Genomic DNA, 21,861 nt, shown 5'->3' on the forward strand with positions numbered 1-21,861 from the left:
AAAGCATTGGGCTATACTTTGAGAGTTTTACGGGCTGCATACAAACTTCAGAGAAAGGTTAGTTCTGGCATCCTGACCGTCTCAAATATCAGCTAACAATTTGTGTAATCTACTTCTGCTATGATTTTATTTCTGCTTGAAGCAGCTGTATGTAAAGTACTGGACTATGTTTTGAGAGTTTAATTAACAGGATCGCTGATAGACAATTGCTACTTCCGCCATACTGTCCGCATCAAATAACTAAAACAATTGAGTGGAAGGTATGAAAATATTCCCAACTTCTGTTATGTTTAAATTTCCAATGGACGAAATATACATAGAAGTAGTCCTACTGCACAAAGGTTCACTGAATGCATTTAAGAACGAATAATTTTAAAATTTTTACATATTCATTTTTTATCTCATCAATATTACTGAAAATGGCCTTTCATAAAAATATAACGTAATAAAAACATTAATGTATTACACAATATGTTGTAGATGCATTTATCCAGTAGCTACAGTTTATATTCAAAAAGAAATTATTATTGGAACCATCAATGAAATTACATTTTGAAGAATTGTGACGGTATCGTGTATAGTTCCTGGGGTAGCTCAGTCCGTAGAGCGTTCGTGCTCTAAGCGAAGGGTCGCGGGATCGATACACGGTTCCGGAACAATTTTTCCCTGAAAAGTACTCAAGCCTGCTTCACAGGGAACTTCCACCTGAAAGCCAGATTTGCAGAAGTTATATTTTGTCCCTCTGTAAGCACTGACACTCTGAAGTTTCAGATCGTCCAACATTTATTAGCTTTTAAAGTTACTTTTGTTTAAGCGTTTGGAACAGTTTATGTACATGTATTCGTTATTTTCAGTCATTTTTAGGTAATAAAAGTCCGTCTTTCATTAATAACGAAACTGAATATACCAACGTTTTCCTGTTTCGTGCATAAGAACTGCTTACCTTGCCACAAATTAACATTAACTATTGAAACAAGAAGATGCCTCTAAATAATTTATCACCGCATAAAATCAAAACGAGTAAAAATATATCTCTGGCTCACTGTCTATGTATGCCAAGGCAGATTGATTTCTAATAAGGATTTTAATTCCTATGTATTTGTATGATAGTATTCAATACTCGTCTAGCTATAAAATATACATCATATTTTTTAACTAGTCGCATAAAAGAAGGAAATAATATCGCAAGGATAGAAGATGTGCACACGTTCGCATCTTTTATTGTATCGGTATTTGAACGCACTCGCAGCTTGGTTATTGTCGTGGCGACGTCATCAACAATGCTCAACACACAGGACGTGGGGATCGTTTCCCTGGAAACACTTGGGATTGTGATTTCGAAGTTTCGGAATGTCGAAAATTTTCCAATCCCTGAAGTTTCACTCTCAGAAACTCCAATCGCTCAAGAATGCGTTCTGGGGAGGACCTGCGGTTGTGCAAGCACCATCGCGGATTTCGTGGGGGATGCCAGATTTGGTAAGAACCGTGGGTATCGTTGGGACTGTGGGGTTGGGGGGCTACTACCTATGGAACCGTCTACCGGAGAGAAGTGATGCCTCCACGTCCCCTGATCGTGTTCCTCCGCCGTCTCCGCCTTCTCAGTCACCACACGCACACTCCCGTTATTGCACACATTTTCCATACTTTTACGCACCCCCCTGCACACCAACACGCCCACCACCAGTGACACTACAGTCACCCCCCTCATCCCCACCTCCATCTTCATCCGAACCACCGCCACCCCCGCCGCCCCGCTCTATTCTCAAAAAGGGTACACCAGAAGAACAGGGGGCCGACCGTCCGCGCAAGAGGGTGAGGCTTGTGCTTGTTCCCGAGGTTCGTGAGATACCTCGGGAGGAACACAAGCCGTCACCCTCTATGCGGGCGGGAATGGCAGACAGACCGTCCACCCCACAACGTACAGACACAATTCCTCCCTGGTCAAGTCGTCAAAGGCAGCAGGAAGCGAGGCGCTCCTCCCAGAGGGAGAGCGCCCCGCAGCCTGCTAGAAAGCCCAGTACGGGCAGAGTCGCCAGCCAGCAGACTCCGGGGGGCTCTGCCTCGCAGCCTGCTGGCGCGTCCAGTACGGGCAGACGCGACTTCCACCAAGGCATGACAGAGGAGCAACACGAGGCTTTGTACAGAAGATATTTGGCATCTAATCCTACCAAGGAGCAATTGGAATTCTATGAAAAGGTCCTTAGAAATTACGGGACGGAGCGTAGACACAGGGACGGAGGGGATTAGGGCAAAACTTGCACGGCCGCGGTCCTCGTAGGGCTCGTCGCCAAGACAATTAAGGTAAGTCGAGAATCTGCTTCATTACTATTATCATTATTCTTAGTGTTCTAGTGTGTAGGATAGGTATAGGTTATTGTAGTTATAGTTTTTGATATTTATAGTATACAATCAGTGTCTTATTTCATTCTTAATATTTATACAGCAAAAATTAAATTTCTGTGCTAACCAAATTTTAGGAACTGTCTTTCGCCATTTTATACGAAATTTCTAGTAATTTTTGGTTCACTTTCTGGCATTATCTCACCACCTTCATCTCATTCAGATGCTAAATAAACATCGGAGTTGATAAAGAGCCATAACAAACCAATTAGATTTTTAAAGTTTCTGCGTATAGGCCTATGGAAATTTACCATCTGCATTTACGTATTAAGATTTATAAAAGTGGTGCAGTCTCATAACACGAGTAGGAATATAAAATAAATACTTCCTCAGTAAATCGACGAAAGAATAATCACAACGAAAGTACTTGTGTCAAATTTCTGACAGTGCTGCATATAATTTGAGGTCACAGACTCATCGTGGAAATTGCAGATAGCACTTCAAAAATACCATTAAATTATGAAGCGATTAAAACAACACTAATATAAACATGCTATCACTAATAGCGAATTACTCACATACAGCGTAATCAGTATTAACAAAACAAGTCTTAGACTATGCATCGACTTACAGAGTCAAAGATTGTAAAGGAGAAAAGCCAAATAACGCCACAGGTTCTAATATCGCCTTCATACTGCAAGAACTGAGCAACTTACTACAGTGGAAGCACCAAATCACAGACCTTTCGAATTCAACAGGAACAAAAAACAGGCGAACATGTCTCACAGTAGGGCCGCTATTAATGGCCGAAGAAAACAAATCATGACTACGGTAGGGCCTACTTCAGAATCCAGCTGTAAGTGATTCACGAGTCGTAACCAGCAAATATGCAAACACGTACTAATTACGCATGTCACATGGCAAGGTCCTTCATTGTATTCAACGTATCACATGAACAGTACAGTCTTTTCTAAAATTAATTTGCTATAGAACAATTTAATTCACTGCTCAAATTATGCATTAAATAAACAAACCGAAGTTACGTTGGAAGAAGGTACTTCCAAATATGCGAGTAGTTACGCATGTTGAATGGCAAAATGAATTCCTCAGTGAAGAGTTACAACTAAACAAAGTAGTCAGTAAACGCAATTCCATTACAGGCCAAATCGGCCCAGAGGGTCGCGGGACGTTAAGGCTCCAGCTATACAATCGGCATTAATGCCAGTAGGGATATCAGCCCTACGTGCCCGCCGTTCTTATCGTCAAGGAAATGTCCCTAGTACTCAATCATTTCTGATAGGGGATGAATAAAATGCAGGTGAATAGTGCAGCTGGAAGGTTAGAGAAAATCCATGGCAACATAGCGAACTTCCGGCTTTAGCTGCCATTCGTCCTCGAACACATAGCCTCTATGTTAGGTGTAAAGCTGAGACATCTAGGACGTTTGTCGTTAAGTTACGTGCACCCAAACTGTAGCATAGCAAGTACAGAGAGCAGGGAAGGTCAGTGTACAGACTCTGTACGCTAAACAATAGAGAATAAGGTGTACACTCACATGACGAATAAACTGGAGCTCAGGTCACGTCGTCAATATTGGATTGTGGAGTCTGTTGCAGTAAACACTACCTACGTTTTGATTACGTCTACAATCCTTTTATAATGTGTAGCAATATAGACTGCAGTATCCAGCTATGTCCATCTCATTACAACGGGTTACGGCGCTAGAGGGGGCTCCTGGAGCTATTTCACTGAATTTAGTAATCCGACTTGGTGCCTTAAAAATATTTGACATTCGATATGAAACTGTTCACATCACTGTAGCAGGAGGAAACTTCTTTGGCTATTCGATGTAGTCCATGGGCTAGGATAACTTTCGGCTAAAGTAGCTGAAGTTCCTTATCTGCTTTTAACATGTAGCATTCGTTATGAAAATAACTACATTATCATTTTTTATTTCGTCTGGCCATAAGAGGGTCATAGGCATTTGAAAAACTTTGATTGTATTTAAATGATCCGCTTTCTCACGAATTTCAGAGGTTAATAAAGTTTTATTGGGTTTGTCTGGTGAAAGAATGCCCGTAACGACATTGCAACAAATCTTGCATCGGCGTCTGTGCTTCCATAGATGGAAACCTATATTTTACTATCTCCTACACTTAGTCGAATGCGAGATATAACATCATCATAGCACTTCGGTATATAGTAGATTATTTCCGTAAAGTTGATTGACTAGGGAGTTCCCTTTTCACGTATTTTCGCATAAAGTTTTAAAGTGTGTATTTTCAACGTTATTTAGGCTATTGGTATATTGACACATACCATCATTTTACATAAAACGTGCAAAATCTCTTTTTGTGTGGTAGACATTGAATTGTAACTTACACGCGATTCTTATCCTCCTTCCTCAGTTAAACTGTCATCTGTGCTTTATGTTGTTTCGTATTACAATGTTGTGTTACGAATTTACGTTTCGTACCTTTAATTTCTGTGCTACATAAATTTCATATTGTGATAGTTACCCCACTTACTGCGAAATTTAATGTGCCTAATTTCTCCATCACCTTGTTTACTATTGATATATTTGATGATTCAGCCATTATAAATATTATACATTACGTAAGATAGGTAATGTAGATAACTCTGGAAGTCTGTCCACTACACAACGTAAATGTGTTCTGTTGCCTGAGTCGCATGCCTGTACGCAACCACCCCCCACCCTTCATACTATTTAGCTTCGACAAACATCGCGATATAGTTAACTTGATATCGTCCTGTAGTCCTACATGGCTCAGCTTTAGTTAGGTGCCACAAATTGGTACCGGAAAATATGATAAAATTCAATGTAATTAAGCTGTGTAGGAACAGGCTCTTAAAATTAGAGTGTTCAGTATCAACCCCATCTACAGGACGATACGAAGTTCACAGAGACAACGACTTCAGCTTACACTTGGCTGAAACCGACGGAGTTCAGGATCATGATGATGATGTGCACTCTTTCATTCCACACAATAAAGCGAATTCAAATGAATAAAGAGGCATTGATTTAATAATAATTTCACTCTTCAGATAGTGAATTTGACACAGGCGTATCCGTACTGGCAGTTAAAATATGCTTCCGATGACGTCTATTGGATTGACGACCATTTTAAGCATAGGCGATAATTTCAGGGCACCATATCTCGCGATTTCGATGCGGTAGCACGCTGATCTTTGTCCCAAACGAAAGATCTCGTCTAGATCTGTCCACTTAAGACAGAAGTATTCACATAAAACCCACGGCTATGTTCCCGACATTTTTTTAAATTAAAATACAATTTTCGAGGTATTCTAGAAGTCTGAGTTATGGAATACTGAAATTATATAGACTTTGTTCTCATGTACACATAATTTAAATAGCCTATAATAATTATCAATATGAATAATTTCCCTTTGGAGTGCAATGGCTCTTATTACCGTATTACCCATTACACTTTGAACTTTCTGGCCTGTACATACTCATAACCGTCGCCTGTGTAATTTTATTTAATCCTAATCATCTCTGTATACTTCACGTATTAAATTTAATTTATTTCAATTGTATTCTTGTGACATGACATGACATCCAAATTAACGAAGACAGGAATAATCTTTTCACTGTTTCGTTTACAACAGTATCTGTCCCCATAAGGCCTACGTGCTGGGAGAATACATGTAGTAAAAGTTGCTCGGAAAAGGAAATATTTATACAATAATTGATTTGAATTAGACAGTTCCATATTCCTTCCATCCGCCATGCCTTGACCTGTGATATCTCACTGTCTAAAAGACTTGATCACGAACTGAGACTTGTACCTTCAGTAATGCTTCATATTCCTCAGAAAAGTGAGTGGAAATAGATATATGCATTCAAAATGTTCACCAAGACGCTAAAGTTAATGTAGGTTAACAATATCATCTTATTTAACCACTACTCTGAAAACACAAGCAAGCAAACAAAGCTGAAATGTTAGCTTTTCAACCTCACTTCATACGATCAGGCATATGCTCAATATAGAGGGCGATATTAAGAACCGCAGCTCTAGCTGCAAGTCTAGTCAATGACCATTATAAATAAAATACTTGAGTGGAGACCTTGCTGCTTTAAGAGCCTTGTAAAGTTATTTTTATAGGCTTTTCCACTATTCAGAGGATTGCCTCTTAATGCACTTTCCTCTCAACGGAGGGGAGTACAATCAACCAGTTGCGATGTTTCTCCGACAGACAGCAGATCTGTCGCGCTTAACCGACAAAATAAATGAAAAATACTCACTCTGACGCCAGCTAAAAGATATTTAATCCTACGATTAACACTGTGGCATGATTCCAAAGTACCAAAACAGTGACAATGTGCGGGTGTGTATGTGTGGACGAGCAGAAATTGGTCTCACCTAGTCAACTCTGGGAGCCACAAGTAACTCCACTTAACGTCGAACATGTTATGTACAATGTATGTACAGTGGTTGGTTGCACAAGTTGCGACCATTATACAGCAAGTCTAGAATGACTGCTATCGTCTACGTCAATATGGGGCACAAGTAGCTTCACTTAATCATAGCAGTTGGTAAAACGTCGTAAGACAAGTCATTGAAAAACCCTACGCCCACAAGTGCTATGTGCTCAAACACACCATACAGCCCGCACATGTCAAAGGCTCCCTCAAGATAACACCGCACGGTCATAGTTGGCGTTATTTGGCGACTCGTGTTATGGGACTTAGTTTTATGAAGTAGCTTACACTTAGCTAGTTGACTGCGAACAATTTGTCTGAACATAAAGTTTCTTTCTTTTCATGGTACCCCGGCGCGGTGGGAGGCACATCGAGCGCACTTCCCACCTGCAGCATCGCCGTGGAGGATGGAGGTAAAACTCCTCATGGGCATTAAGGGGGGTGGGTACAGGGAGGGAAGGGGTGGGATGGGGTGGGTTGGGGTGGGATGGGGTGGTATGGGGTAGTAAGGGTTTGGGTTGTGTGGGTTTGGGGAGAATATCGCATTAGTTTTGTGAACAGTGCAAATTTTAATTTATTTTACGTTGCCGGAGTTCAGTGAATGTGCTTTCCTAAATTCATTTGTAAGGCCCAGAAAGTAACAGAACATTTTATTGACTCCCAATAGGGGTATGGGTTTCGTAACCCGAATGGGAAGTCCAACTGACTTAACACACTTCACAGTTTCGAATGGAAGCAGAGAACTCCGGCAGCAACACAGAATAAAAGAGGGTATCTGTCTCAATTGTCTAAAGGGATGTAAACTAAAAATCTTGACCTCACAACAGTGTGAAAATTACGAAATTAAATCGTAATGTAACAAATTCAAATCAGTTGTAAAGCCATACATAAATTTACAGAACAACATAGCACTGCATAATTTACAAAATAATCCTGATAGCAGAAATGAAAGATACATTTATTTATACTGTCATCGTAAACAACTATGAGTATTAAATGTATGTAGCATAGAGAATATTATACAGTGCATAGTGTGCACAAGAGAGCTAGAAAGTCCACATGGGACCTGAATAATAAGGGCCAGCAGGACAATTGACTAAAAAGTGATAGAGTTGAATTCCTTCCGGGATAAGGAGAGATATCAACTGTCACAAATTGCATAAGGACTGCTAACCGTCCAGCCTCGTTTCGGATGGGTCTCCCCGGGGACTCTATATAGGCATATGCAGAACAAGGTGATAAAGTATGCCTCAATCTCGACCGACATAACACAGAAATCATGGAGCCCTACCTCTATGCTTTCTGTGAACACTGCTTTTATTACTAGAATCGCCAAATGTATGAGAAATAAAGATTATGAAAACGATATGCATATCAACAACTCTGGGCTTATAAAAATAATAAAACCGAATGTACATATATATCGAAAATTTATATTTCCATGCATTTGTGTAAAAATAAACTGGCAGACCTATCAAAATTCCAAAATAACAGTGATTGCAGAAATGTGACAATCACCTATCCTAAGTTTACATTCAAGAGATCATATTAATTATGCTAAATAAAGAATATCTAATACATAAAATATTACACAGTGCAAACTGCACACTACAGAGTCCAAATCGGACCTGAGTAACAGTAGTTGGTAGGGCAACTGACTGGAAGGTGGCTGAGTTCAGTTCCACCGAGATGAGGAGAGGAACTATCTGTGCCACAAAATGCAGTATGCCTGCTATCCATCGAGGCTTGTTTCGGGGGTTGCCGAGTTACCCAAGAGCTGAATAACCAGCACAAGACGATCAAAGTTCAATCTTCCTTTGCACAGTACACAAAGCATGGAGCCCTACTTCACCTGTGCTTTCTGTAAAAAAGTACTTTTGGCCCTAAATGGTCACCAGAAGTAGGCTAAGGAAATCTAAAACAAATAATACAAGCCACTGAGCAACTACATTACAAATTAGATTTCCTTGCGTTCATGTTAATAATGAATCAGTATCAAAATTCCAAAATAAGAGTGATTGCAAGAATGTGGTAATCACCTATCTTGTAGCCTACTTATCCTGAATTTTATCGCAAACAATCATATTCATTATATAAAGGTTGTTTAGCAGATAAAAATGAAATTGTACACAATGAAGCGAGTAAGTACAAATTGGAGTTGATTAATATCAGTTGGTAGGGCAACTGACTGCAATGTGACTGAGTTCAGTTCCCTCCCAGATGAGGAGGGAAACGAACTGTGCCAAAAACTACGAAACGGCCATGTGGCGTTCAATCTCATTTCAATGATTCTATCCAGGAACTGAATAAGCAGAGCGAGATGATACAAGTATTGGTCAATCTTGCTCTGCACGGTACAGAGAGCATGGAGCCCCTACCTCTATACTTTCTGTAGAACAGAGTCGCCAAAAGCAAGAAATAAAAGAGAAATCAAAATGCAAAATATACCTCAAAACTATGAGTAATTCCCATGTATTTACAAAAAAAAAAAAAAAAAAAAAAATACATGGGCATTAATGGATTGTTATGTGGCATAAAATTAAAAAACAAAAATATGTAACCTTTTACTAAACATTAGCTATACAAACGAAATCAATTCATAATGCCACTGTTTTAGAAAAATCGGAATTGTTCAGAATAACTGAACTAAATTATCACTCGCCACCACTTGAAAAAAAAAATCACAGCCATTTTAAACAATCATAACACCATGTGAAAAAAAATACCATCTCCAAAAAGAAAATCACGTGAAAAAAAAAAAACATTTCCAATTCCAAAAATCACATCACCATCATTTGAAAAAAAAATCACATTCGTGAAAGTTGTCATTACTTATCACGTGAAAAAACAATCAACCTTCCTCCAAGGGGAAAAAGATCCAATGCATCATTTCATCTTCAATAAAAATTTCAAAAACTCGAAAAAAAAAACTCATTACAATATCTGAAATCAATGATACAGTAATCAACTATCAATCTTAATTACATCTTTCCTCATAAATGAAACCCAAAATATTCTTCAAACGAATCTTTCTTTTACTTCAGCACGCAACATTAACTCAACATGTCATTTCTTCTCATATGAGAAGCAGAACTCCTTCTAAATAATTAATAAAAAAAATCAAGATCCCACAAGTAATAACATCCAGGAAACATTAATAAATTACCAATACAGAAGAGCTCCAGATAAAGCAAAACATTATCTTTAATAACGTATTCTTCAATGAACAAAAAACTAGAACTAAGAAGAAATTATATTATCTTTTGTCAACAAGGAAAACATTACTGTTTACAAAGAATTAATGCAACTGTGAAACAAAACATCTTATTCCAAGGAAATTTTACTCTACTAACCAGGAACACAAAAATACATTCTACCAAGAAGAAATGCAACAAGAAGCACTTAATAAACAATGAAGACGAAAGAATTTCTAAAATTGGAAATTACTGAAGCAAATAAAATGAAGTAGAAGCTGAAATATCTCTACATTGTATCAACTTAAGAAGAAATAAAATTGTTATAAAGAACATTACGTAACCGGACTTCAGCAGTCATCAGTAACCTACGACTGCAGCGAGGTGCTGAATCATCAGACTTCAGCCATAATCTACTTATACAACTGCAGCGAGGTGCTGAATAATCAGACTTCAGCCATAATCTACTTATACAATTGCAGCGAGGTGCTGAATCATCAGACTTCAGCCATAATCTACTTAAACAATTGCAGCGAGTGCTGAATCATCAGACTTCAGCCATAATCTACTTATACAACTGCAGCGAGGTGCTGAATCATCAGACTTCAGCCATAATCTACTTATACAATTGAAGTGAGGTGCTGAATCATCAAACTTCAGCCATAATCAACTTATAAAATGGCAGCGAGGTGCTGAATCATCACACTTCAGCCATAATCTACTTCTACAACTGCAGCGAGGTGCTGAGTCATTAAACTTCAGCCATAATCAACTTATAAAATGGCAGCGAGGTGCTGAATCATCAGACTTCAGCCATAATTTACTTCTACAACTGCAGCGAGGTGCTGTGTCATTAAACTTCAGCCATAATCAATTCATAAAATGGCAGTGAGGTGCTGAATCATCAGACTTCAGCCGTAATCAACTTATAAAATGGCAGCGAGGTGCTGAATCATCAGACTTCAGCCATAATCAACTTATAAAATGGCAGTGAGGTGCTGAATCATCAGACTTCAGCCATAATCAACTTATACTTACAACTGCAGCGAGGTTTAGAACTTCAGCTGTCGAAGTTCGTGATACAAACTGACAAAGGGATAAAGGTATCTACCCAATTATACACTTTTATGTCTGATTTAGCTTAGGATATATTATATAATGTGTTTTGTTGTGCCATTTTCATTCTAATATGGGTGTTCGTTTAGAGAGTGGTTGGATATAATCATAGGTGAGGGGAATGAAACCTACAAAGTAGGACTTGTTTTAGGTACAAAGCATGTACGGTCAGAAGACCTGTGCATTGGATTTTAGAGAACATAATGATAATATAACATCTGTATGCATAATATTATTCAATAAATCCGTCTATCTATCTATTCAACTGCAGCGAGGTGCTGAGTCATCAGAATTCGGTCATAATCTACTTCTACAACTGCAGCGAGGTGCTGAGTCATCAGAATTCGGCCATAATCTACTTCTACAACTGCAACGAGGTGCTGAGTCATCAGAATTCGGCCATAATCTACTTCTACAACTGCAACGAGGTGCTGAGTCATCAGAATTCGGCCATAATCTACTTCTACAATTGCAGCGAGGTGCTGAGTCATCAGAATTCGGCCATAATCTACTTCTACAACTGCAACGAGGTGTTGAATCATCAGAATTCGGCCATAATCTACTTCTACAACTGCAGCGAGGTGCTGAGTCATCATACGTCAGCCACTAACAACATCCGGAGGTCAGAGAGAGATGCTGAATCATCAAACAATAGCCACAATCTACGTTCATTGTACTTCTTTCTCAAATATGTAAAAATTAGCTAAATGATTGTTTTATATTCTGACCATCAGTTGTCTTGTCAGATCCATTTGGATGTCAGTATAATAAATATTGATTGCTACTATGTCTATTTTCATTCTTTGTAGGTGTTTTGTAAAACTTCATTCTCTATATTGTAGGCTACGTTAAGCCGCTGTACAGTATAATAATAATAATAATAATAATAATAATAATAATGGCTTTATTTAACCTGGCAGAGTTAAGGCCGTAAGGCCTTCTCTTACACTCAACCAGGATTAAAACTTGCTTACACAGTTGAACATAAAACTGGATCGGAATTAAGTAATTACATACTGATACAATTTAGGTACATAATGAGATCAAAAGAGGTAGTTACATAAAATTTATCTCATACAACAAAAATAAACATAGTGGAATACATATTAATGTTGTTAGAATCAAATATCAATCACATAAAAACAGAAGCCGATAATTCAATTAAAAAAATGTACACAGTAAAAATAAAAATAAACACATTAGTATACATATTAGTATTAGATTACAATTAAGTAGGATTTACATAATTAAACCGGAAACCGACAATTGAATGAAATGTACACACACAAAAAATAGATTAATAATAAAAAAACAACACAGTGGGATACATATTGGCGATAAGTGATAAATAAACACGATTTAGATAATAAAAATAAAAACAAAAAATAAATAAATAAATACAGTGGAACACATTCCATTAAATATTTGCAACGCGTTAGGTTTGGCAACTCATCATAAGATATTTTTATAATTTACATTTAAAGGACTTTTACGGACCTACTTATGGTCATCTTTCTAACTACGTGGATTATATGCAAAATAGTAATTCTAAGTCATGACTTGAAGATCACCTTCTGATCGGTATATAAAGAATAAGGTCTATACATATCAAGTTGGCAATATATTTGAAAGTCTATCTTTGAACATAATAGTTGTAATGGAATTCCATATTTACTTAGGTATTTACTTATGGCTTTTAAGGAACCCGGAGGTTCATTGCTGCCCTCACATAAGCCCGCCATCAGTCCCTATCCTGAGCAAGATTAATCCAGTCTCTATCATCATATCCCACCTCCCTCAAATCCATTTTAATATTATTCAACCATCTACGACTCGGCCGTCCCAATTCTGCAGGTGTTACATGCTCTCCTCTCCCAAACGCCTGGATTTGTTTCTAATTATGTAAGGTGAAGAACACAACGCGTGCAGTTCTGCACTGTGTAACTTTCTCCATTCTCCTGTAACTTCATCCCTCTTAGCCCCAAATATTTTCTTATTCTCGAACACGCTTAACCTCTGTTCCTCTCTCAAAGTGAGAGTCCAAGTTTCACAACCATACAGAACAACTGGTAATATAACTGGTTTATAAAGTGTAACTTTCAGATTTTTCGAGAGCAAATTGAATGATGAAAGCTTCTCAACCAAATAACAGGCATTTCCCATATTTATTTTGCGTTTAATTTCCTCTCGAGTGTCATTTATATCCGTTATTGTTCATTCAAGGTACAAATGATAGCAGGATTTTGTATGCTTCAAGTATCGAAAACTGCATCAGTCCACTGGAAAAAAACTTCACTGTAGCCAGAAGTCATGTAACTTTGTGAGTGCAATAGATGAACAGTAGACGTTAACATAAGAATGAAATTAAATGAGTTATGTTGGAAGTATTTGATTTGTGTTTAACCATTTATAATGGTCTATACTTTACGAATAATAAATTGTTATAGTTGTATTGACTGCATTTATGTGTGAACTAGAATATTATATACCCTACATCCTACCCAGCACGTAGGTAATTAAGTATGGACCCTTCGCGTCGGTATCATTGATGTAGCCGGACTGATTTCAATGACCTTCAAGCCAGCTAGAGCGTGAGATTCTGCTTTCTCCCTAGAGTTGGCGCTGACATCACACCAGCTAGCAGTCGACACAGCGGAAATATAACACATACAATTAATACATCTAGGTACATTATGGACTCAAATAAAATAAACTGGATCCATAAAATAATAAATCCGTCATTAACTGTAATATCTAGACTCCAGAGTTGCTTTATAATGAGAGTTGAGACATTGACTCCAACAACAACTAAAATATGTAATGATTTGATAGCACTGAAAATGGAAAAACAAAACTCTTATGAGAAGTAAAACCCTATACCTAAATTATATTATATACAGATATTAAACGAATTCGATACTTAATTTTATAACGTATTATATTATTTTATAATATAATTTATTATATCTGAAATATAAAAAAAAATTATTATTACAACTAGTTTGCCACTGAGAAATAAGGAAAAGCTGTTAACTTGAATTTATTTGAAGCAAAGCATTACTGGATTATGCAATAAGGTAGGCGATGTTTGGATCCTGTATCTCAACTCTATACTCAATTATTATCTTAGCGTATGCTCGATTACACTAACCTCTAGCACTTGAAAGCGGAACTAAATGCTGGCGCACAGAGAAACAAAACACAGGAAAATTCGCTCAGTGTCCATTCTTTATAATTCCTATTCGCTGTCCTACCTGTAAGAAATTTTTAATTTTCCCGCCAAAAAAGATAAGCCTTTTATAGTGATTAATGTCAGATGTGCAGAGCAAATGCATCCATTTACCTTCTAAGTGCTGTTTATATAGGCTACAATAGAGAACTCTGGCAGACAAACTATACACTACCAGATACTTCATGAATTTATTCCAAGTCCTAATGTTTAATGGATTCAGAAATAATAAATGCATCCATTGAACATCAGGACTTTTTGGCAGGAAAATTTTTTTAAACGGAAAGGAATCTGAATAATTTCGAGGGAAAAATCAACTTTACAGGGACTTATACCTGAAAGCTTGATATGCATAATACACGTCACTGTACATTAACAGAAAACCACAATTTAAGTCACACAGAGTTATTGTGCACTCAATGTTGGTTGCTTGACGGTTGTCAGCCCACTTTGAGGTCTATGGATATAGAGGGAAAAATTGGATTGGTGTCTGGTAGAGTTCCCGGGTAGCTCAGTTGGGGGATTGGTACGTTTAACCAAAGGTCCCGGGTTCGATTCCCGGCCCTGAAACGATTTTTCCCTCGAAATTATTCAAATCAACTTTACAGGGAGTTATACCTGAAAGCTTTATTTGCATAATACACGTCACTGTACATTACAGAAAGCCACAATTTAAGTTACACAGAGTTAGTGTGCACTCAATGTTGGTTGCTTGACGGTTGTCAGCCCACTTTGAGGTCTGTGGATATAGAGGGAAAAATTTGATCGGGTGTCTGGTAGAGTTCCCGGGTAGCTCAGTTGGGAGAGCGATGGTACATTTAACCAAAGGTCCTGGGTTCGATGCCCGGCCTCAGAACGATTTTTCCCCTCGAAATTATTCAAATCAACTTTACAGGGCGCTATACCTGAAAGCTTGATTTGCGTGAAAGGAATCTCTTTGGGAAAGGTGGCAGTTCCAGGAGAAAAACAGAACATAATACACATAATTTTTAAATAGCAATTTAAGTTACAAAATCTCCAGATTACAAAGATATACATCAACTATAATCTCACTAGTAGTATGCTAAAATATTCAGCTGTTTGGAGTTATTCTCTTCACCATCCCATATTCCTGTAACAGAATTTAATACATTAAAATAGCTATCTTCTATCCAATTTATATACATTAATATCTCTACATTATGAAACATTTTCATAAACTGTGTTGCAGTCTTCATTTCATGATTTCACACACTGTTAAATCACTAAAGATAGCTACACACAAAATGACAAATCATTGCCTGGATATTTTGGTTTGAACAGTTTATCAGTTGAAGTTAATTTTTCTAATCGATAAATTCGTGTTGACAGAGACAACAGCCGACCAGTTGAAGCTTGTTGATCATTGAGAATAGCAGTGCATGCTGCAAGTTTTAGCAATGTCTCATGGAAACCAAAGCACTTATCGCAAGAATTTGGAAGCATTCATTCAAAGCCACAGAAATGAACCTTGTCTCTAAATATCACGACTGCAACCAAAAAGAGGCTGCCTAAAAGCTGATTGAAAAATATGAACCCATTGATCCTAATGGCAACTTGATTAATCTTACAACTACAGTAGAACTTGGTTTTATAGTAACCGAGATTCACATTATCAGTCTAGTGAGATGGAAAATGAAAAATAACAAAATTTAATTAGGTTTATTTTAGATGTATTCACTTTTAAGCCTACCATAAACATAATAAAATACATGTACAATTATAGATACAGTATTCTGTATTAAAACAGTTTGTTCAGAATTCACGAAACTACTTTAGTCTACTTTGGAGTGAAGTAATCAGTCATTTTACTCTGTTGTCTCATACTTGCTCAATACACACTTCCTAAATTACGTTCTATGTTCGTTATTTCGGTTGCAATTTCACTGCTCCCTCCCCTAGCTTCGTCCATTTTGTTCAAATGCAACAACAATTCTATCCTTGCTCTTCCTAATCGTTTGGACTGTGGAATTAACTAGGCCAAACTAATGACACACGTCAGGTTTATTAATTCCATTCTCAATTTGAGGAATCATTTTAACTTTTTATTCCAACGTTATAACTTTTCTTTTAGTGGCCATACTGCGTTAAAATGCGTGCACTTAGTGAAAACTTCCTGTCGAAACTGACTGCATGCAGGTACAGTCAATATCGCATCAATTCGGGCGGGTTACAATGGGGTGGGAAGTCTACCTGCATTCCAGAGGTGTATGACAGAGGAGGACAGTAAAAATTGCCAGGTTGCCAGATTTCAATAAAATATTTTGGTTCTTAGAAAATCTTATTCCAAACAGAGGTTGAAAATGACGTTATATGCAAGGTAGACGCATATATGTTTGTCGTATTAAGCAAGGTAGAAAAGCTTATGTCTTATAGGGAATTAGTTGGGACCACAGAATATTTGACATTATAGGCGAGGTGTAGCACAAGACGAGGTCGCTATAACCAAGTTCTACTGTACTTGCAAGGAATTAAACATGAACAATCTAAAAAATTGCGGGCAGAAACTGAAGACATACAGGCCTGTATTCTACATTTGTGGTACTTTCGTCTACTGCATTACTTATATGAACAAGATCTCCCAGCTAGTTCCAATGGACCCATCGACCAACAGCAGTTGTGGTCCTCCAGACATTCTGAGGGTTGTGTGTGAATGAAGTAGCCACCAAAACGTTAAAATATGGTGTTCACTTAAATAGGCTACAACTTGCCATGATTGTTTGGCCAAACACCTGCATAGAATTGGAATATGTCAGTCCCCTAACTGCCCATTATGCAACTCAAACCAAGAAATGGATTCGGAACTCCTCAGAATCTGTGCTTCAGTGGCTGACCATGATAATATCTTTGAAAAATATTGGAGTGCAAGAGGTCAAACGACTTTACTGTCAAACGCCTGGCATTAGAAAACAACAACTTCTACATCTACTGTCCATTACTCAGGAGAAGACGAGGGGACAAGAATGTGACCTTCTTGACTATCGCTGTTGATTATTATAAACATCGCTCAGATAAGCATCCCAGTAGCCAGGTTATTACTCGTGCAGGAAACATAAGTAACAATGCGTATGGAAATTAAAGCTAAGTTGAACAGAAGGAGACCTAATGTTTCTGTTTACTGCAGTACAAATATTGACGTGTTGTCATACATTATCTGATCACATCCCTTCCCCCTCAGTCCGCTCTCGTCTTCTCCTGAGTCACCGACAGTAACATGAGAGAGATAGAATTTTATTAGACCCAAAACTGCAAGTATGTCATCTGTCGACATGTTGCTCAAGCAAATGTGTGTCAAGAACTGATGACCGATGCAGATATCTATGCTGTGTAAGGGAGCATTCGATATCACCGCTCGGCAGATTGTTACTATTTATCATTATGTGTGTAGCCACCTTAACACAAAAGAAACAAAGTGTATGGAGTAAAATAGCGACAATTCAGATCAAACCTACTCTATACAAGAACTGAGGCGTTCCCTAGAATAACAACTTAATGTATGTTACATAATTTCTCCATTTCCAGCATATTATATTGAACTCTTAATAACACATCTCCCTCCTGACAATATTATTTCTCTCCAACAAACACAGTACACTCTACGAACATTTGAAGGATCCAGGGGAAAAACAAGTTCAGCCACATTTTCCAAATTTTTCAGGACAGCGTTTACAGACTTGTAGAATGACAGTTTCTTCCCGTGTAAGCCTTTCCTTAATACGCTTATAATGTGGAAATAAGTGATTTTCTCTCCTGTATGATTAGGGGCTCTTGAAGATCTCAACTTTAACTGTCAGATTCAATTAAAATATACTTTCTTATGGCTTTCTTCTCATAAAGACAAAAGTTCTTCAAAACATACAAAAGAAACCTAATGATTTACAAATGTTCCGCAACATTCCCAGACACATACAAACTTTCTTAGCAAGAGCCAGGACAGGCCATGTTATCACTCAGAAGTACCTTCACCGCTTTAATCTTGTTGACTCTAGTAGTTGTTGCTGGTGCAACAATAACAAAGAAGATTTGGAACATATCCTCTTAAACTGCCCTGTCAGAAACTTCCATAGAACTAATCTAAAATCTGTAATCCCTGTAACCTTGGACAATTCTCTCCAATATATATTGAATACACCTCATCTTTGGAATGTGGCTGCTGAAATATACAACCAGCATCGTGCTTTTTACCCATCATTTGTAAGAAGAGGAAACACAGTGGAACACGTGTTGCCAGCAAATAGCTAGATACACTACGAAGATAGAATTAAAATATACAAATTACTAGATTTGGACTAAACATGTTTTTGCCTGGACCCTTCATTTGAATGTGTAATGTTGTTAACAAGATCTAAAATGTCTGATGCTCTGTATCTCAAATTCAAGATTTTGCAATTAAGCTCTTGTTCCAAAGAATGCCTCGACTGAAAAAAAGAACAGCTTAAGATTACACTAAAAGACAAACCAAACACTATAAATGAAATCCCCCCACCCCGGGAATAAGGGACTAAGTACATTGTGAAGCCATGCATCATACACCCTTATTCCAGGGGGGAAGGGGGTATTCAAATGTATCAGAAAATTGACTTCCTCTGGAGGATAAAGTCACTTGCATCTAATTTGTCATACTGCTCATGAGAACAATATACTTAAAACTTTTTCTATACTATACCATTTGATACGAGTATTCTAAACTACAGAGACAGTTACACTGGTGACAAAGTCTATAGGAAGGCTGTTATATTATAAGCTTTCTTCATTTCCATTGCACTGCAACTACATTATCAGCATATTATTACAGTCTAGTATACAGTATACAGTCACGAAGCTTGCGTTGTGAGGGTGCTAGGAACAATAGACTGTGCCGGTACTATTTCGCATTGTCTGTAATGAGGCGATAATAGCGATCCTAGTGGTTAGCAACTATCTATGGATGCATATTTACTACGTATTGAGCTTCGTGACTGCATATACTAGACTGTGATATTATCTCATCATTTCAGGGTAAAATTCATAGATAGAGGACTTACTCAAGACTTATGGCCAGTTTCATCAACTTCTGTTACAAGTAACTACAGTGAAATGCCACTATTACGAATTTTTCGGAATAACAAAATGATTTTTTAGTCCCAGCTATTTTGCTATTAATTTACATCTTAAAAATGGTCAGTTTAATGAACGCATAACAAACTATTCAGTTTAATGTAATAATATATCCCGCTACAAAAAAAAAGTTATTTTAACGAAATTAGGCCTAACAGGCAGTTAAAAGTTACTTAAAATAAATTCGAAATAAAATAAAATAAACGAGTTATCGCTAGGCATGGGCCACTCTTGGTTTCTGCAAGTTTTCTGAATGCACTTTCACAGATGCGATTGTTGTGGTTTGAATTTATATTTAAATGAAACGGTTTAATAAAATCGAAATTTTGAAGACAATTTGTTCCTAAACGTTGAGGGAAGAAGTACAGAAGCAGGTATGGCAGAAAAAAAAAAGACAAGAAAGCAGTTTTTGCTAGATGAGATGAGAAAAGTCATTGAAGTAGACAGAGGAGAGAAGAAAAGCGAAGTCGCAAGAAAATATGGCATAAATGCATCGACACTTTCAACGTTTCTCAAAGACAGAGTAAATATTGAGAAAGTATTGAGTCTGACACCATTGGACCTCAAAGAAAGAAGTCAAACTGTTAAAATAACACATGAAGGGTACACAGGAAAAACGAACAATGTCACATTTCCATTAACATGTTGACTGCCACTTGACGCGTATATACGTCCATATACATGCTGTGAGACGTATATACGCTTCAAGCGGCAGTCAACATGTTAAAGGTGAGATAGCGATCTATTTCAGTATATTATTGATGTTTCTACGTGACATGAAGGAAATGCTGAATGTATCCGTGGTTTTAATTCTCCTTTACCACTTTTGGTAAAAATAACACTAAAGGTGGAGTAATACAGTGAATTAAATAACGACATCACCCTTAACAGCATTGTGACATTGTTTGTTTTTCTCGTGTACCCTTCACATATTACTACAGGTTCGTTCCAATAAGCAGTTCATGGATCAGTTCATGTACGAACCATGGATCATCTTATGCGCATGCGCTGGTCGGGTATCTGCTACGGCATTGCAACAAACTGGATGATGTTGGAACACTTTTCGGATCATCGTGTACTAAATCCAGAGATGCTATAACAGTGAACATCTTTGCCTGAGAACGGGCTGCTAAATTATTATTGTTTCATAGCTAATTGAAATTGCAGAAAATAGAATTTTGATCATTTTCCATAAAAAGATAACAAAAAATATGGAAGGCAAGAATTCTGTTAATTCAATGTCGTGTACTGGAGGAATCTCATCTAAAAGTAGTTTTTTTTTTAATTATTCATTTACATACTTTGAACATCATCAATCGCCATCTCTATTCATCTTTATAATATTCAATGTATATTATTTATTTTCAATAAATGTTTATCGTTTTGATAGCTACCAAATCTTGTTGCAGAATATTCTTTTTTAAAATTTAATTATGTATTATTTTTTTAACATTTATTTACATTTTCTTTTTTGTTCATTTGAATTGATTAGGATGCCGATATTTTAAATCCAGGATCTGGACGGCTATCATTTCGATGATATTCTCTCACATTTAATGAAAGTTTCATGTTGAAATTGTAATTAGCTATTTCAATACCCAAATAATTTTCATTCTCTTTCTTTTCGGCGAAAATTTAAATTAAATCTCTAGTTTTATTATTCGTCTGCACTGTCACTTCTCATCTTAACCTCATTGATGTGAACAGTCAATCATGTCTTTCTTCAGTATCCAGGAGACGTTGGCGAGCTTATGCGCATACGCGTCTCACATTCTCATCAGTACTTGCCTCAATCCGTTGACTACTTCTGACTGTTCTGGACCCATGTCAAAAGTTTGTTCGAATGCCCGACTGCAGTACATGTTTCTGGTTCAGAACTTTTTTGGAGTGTGTTGGAACACTTTTTCTGTATTGTGCATGCTTGTGATAGTTACGGGCCGTTCCTGACTGTTGTTGGAACAAAGTTTATATTAATCTCAAAGGTAATATTTCAGTGATCGATTCAGAACCCAATCTCGTAGATCGTAATATTTCGAGATATCGATTCGACAAGATGGCTGTAAATGTAACACCTAACCTATATAACCCTGTTCAACATGCTTTTTGCTCTGTTGAACTTAATTTTTGGTCCTATTGGAGTGGTCAAAGAATTGTATTCCAATGGATACCATCCCACTGTGGAATCCTGGGAAACGAGAATGCAGATGATTTAGCAAAGAAGGGCAGCACTGCTGCTTACAGACCTGTTACTAAATCTAAGTATTACTCTGTGAAAAGATTTATTAAATTTACATACTCAAATTTAAAAAAAAAGGTAAAAGATAAAGGTATCCCCATCACATACCATGAAGGCACTTGGGGGGCATGGAGGTAGAGCCCCATGCTTTCCATGACTTCAGCAC

General features: G+C 37.4%; 1 protein-coding gene across 22 annotated transcripts in view; it reads right to left on the reverse strand.

Annotated features, from left to right (window-relative positions):
* LOC138713930 (uncharacterized) overlaps nucleotides 1–21,861 on the reverse strand; it is a 297,089-nt gene that overhangs the window by 23,401 nt on the left and 251,827 nt on the right. Inside the window, exon 8 of one of the 22 annotated variants that reach the window (XR_011336033.1) lies at nucleotides 15,304–15,455. The exons of 17 other annotated variants lie outside the window; for them this stretch is intronic. The gene's annotated coding sequence lies outside the window, so the exon portion shown is untranslated. Of the gene's footprint in view, nucleotides 1–15,303; nucleotides 15,456–17,895; nucleotides 18,781–21,861 lie in introns of those variants that run through there. 4 more of the 22 variants (XR_011336038.1, XR_011336036.1, XR_011336035.1 and 1 more) reach the window with 4 other exon arrangements.

This window comes from Periplaneta americana, chromosome 2 (genome assembly GCF_040183065.1).
Source record: "Periplaneta americana isolate PAMFEO1 chromosome 2, P.americana_PAMFEO1_priV1, whole genome shotgun sequence".
Taxonomy (NCBI): domain Eukaryota; kingdom Metazoa; phylum Arthropoda; class Insecta; order Blattodea; family Blattidae; genus Periplaneta; species Periplaneta americana.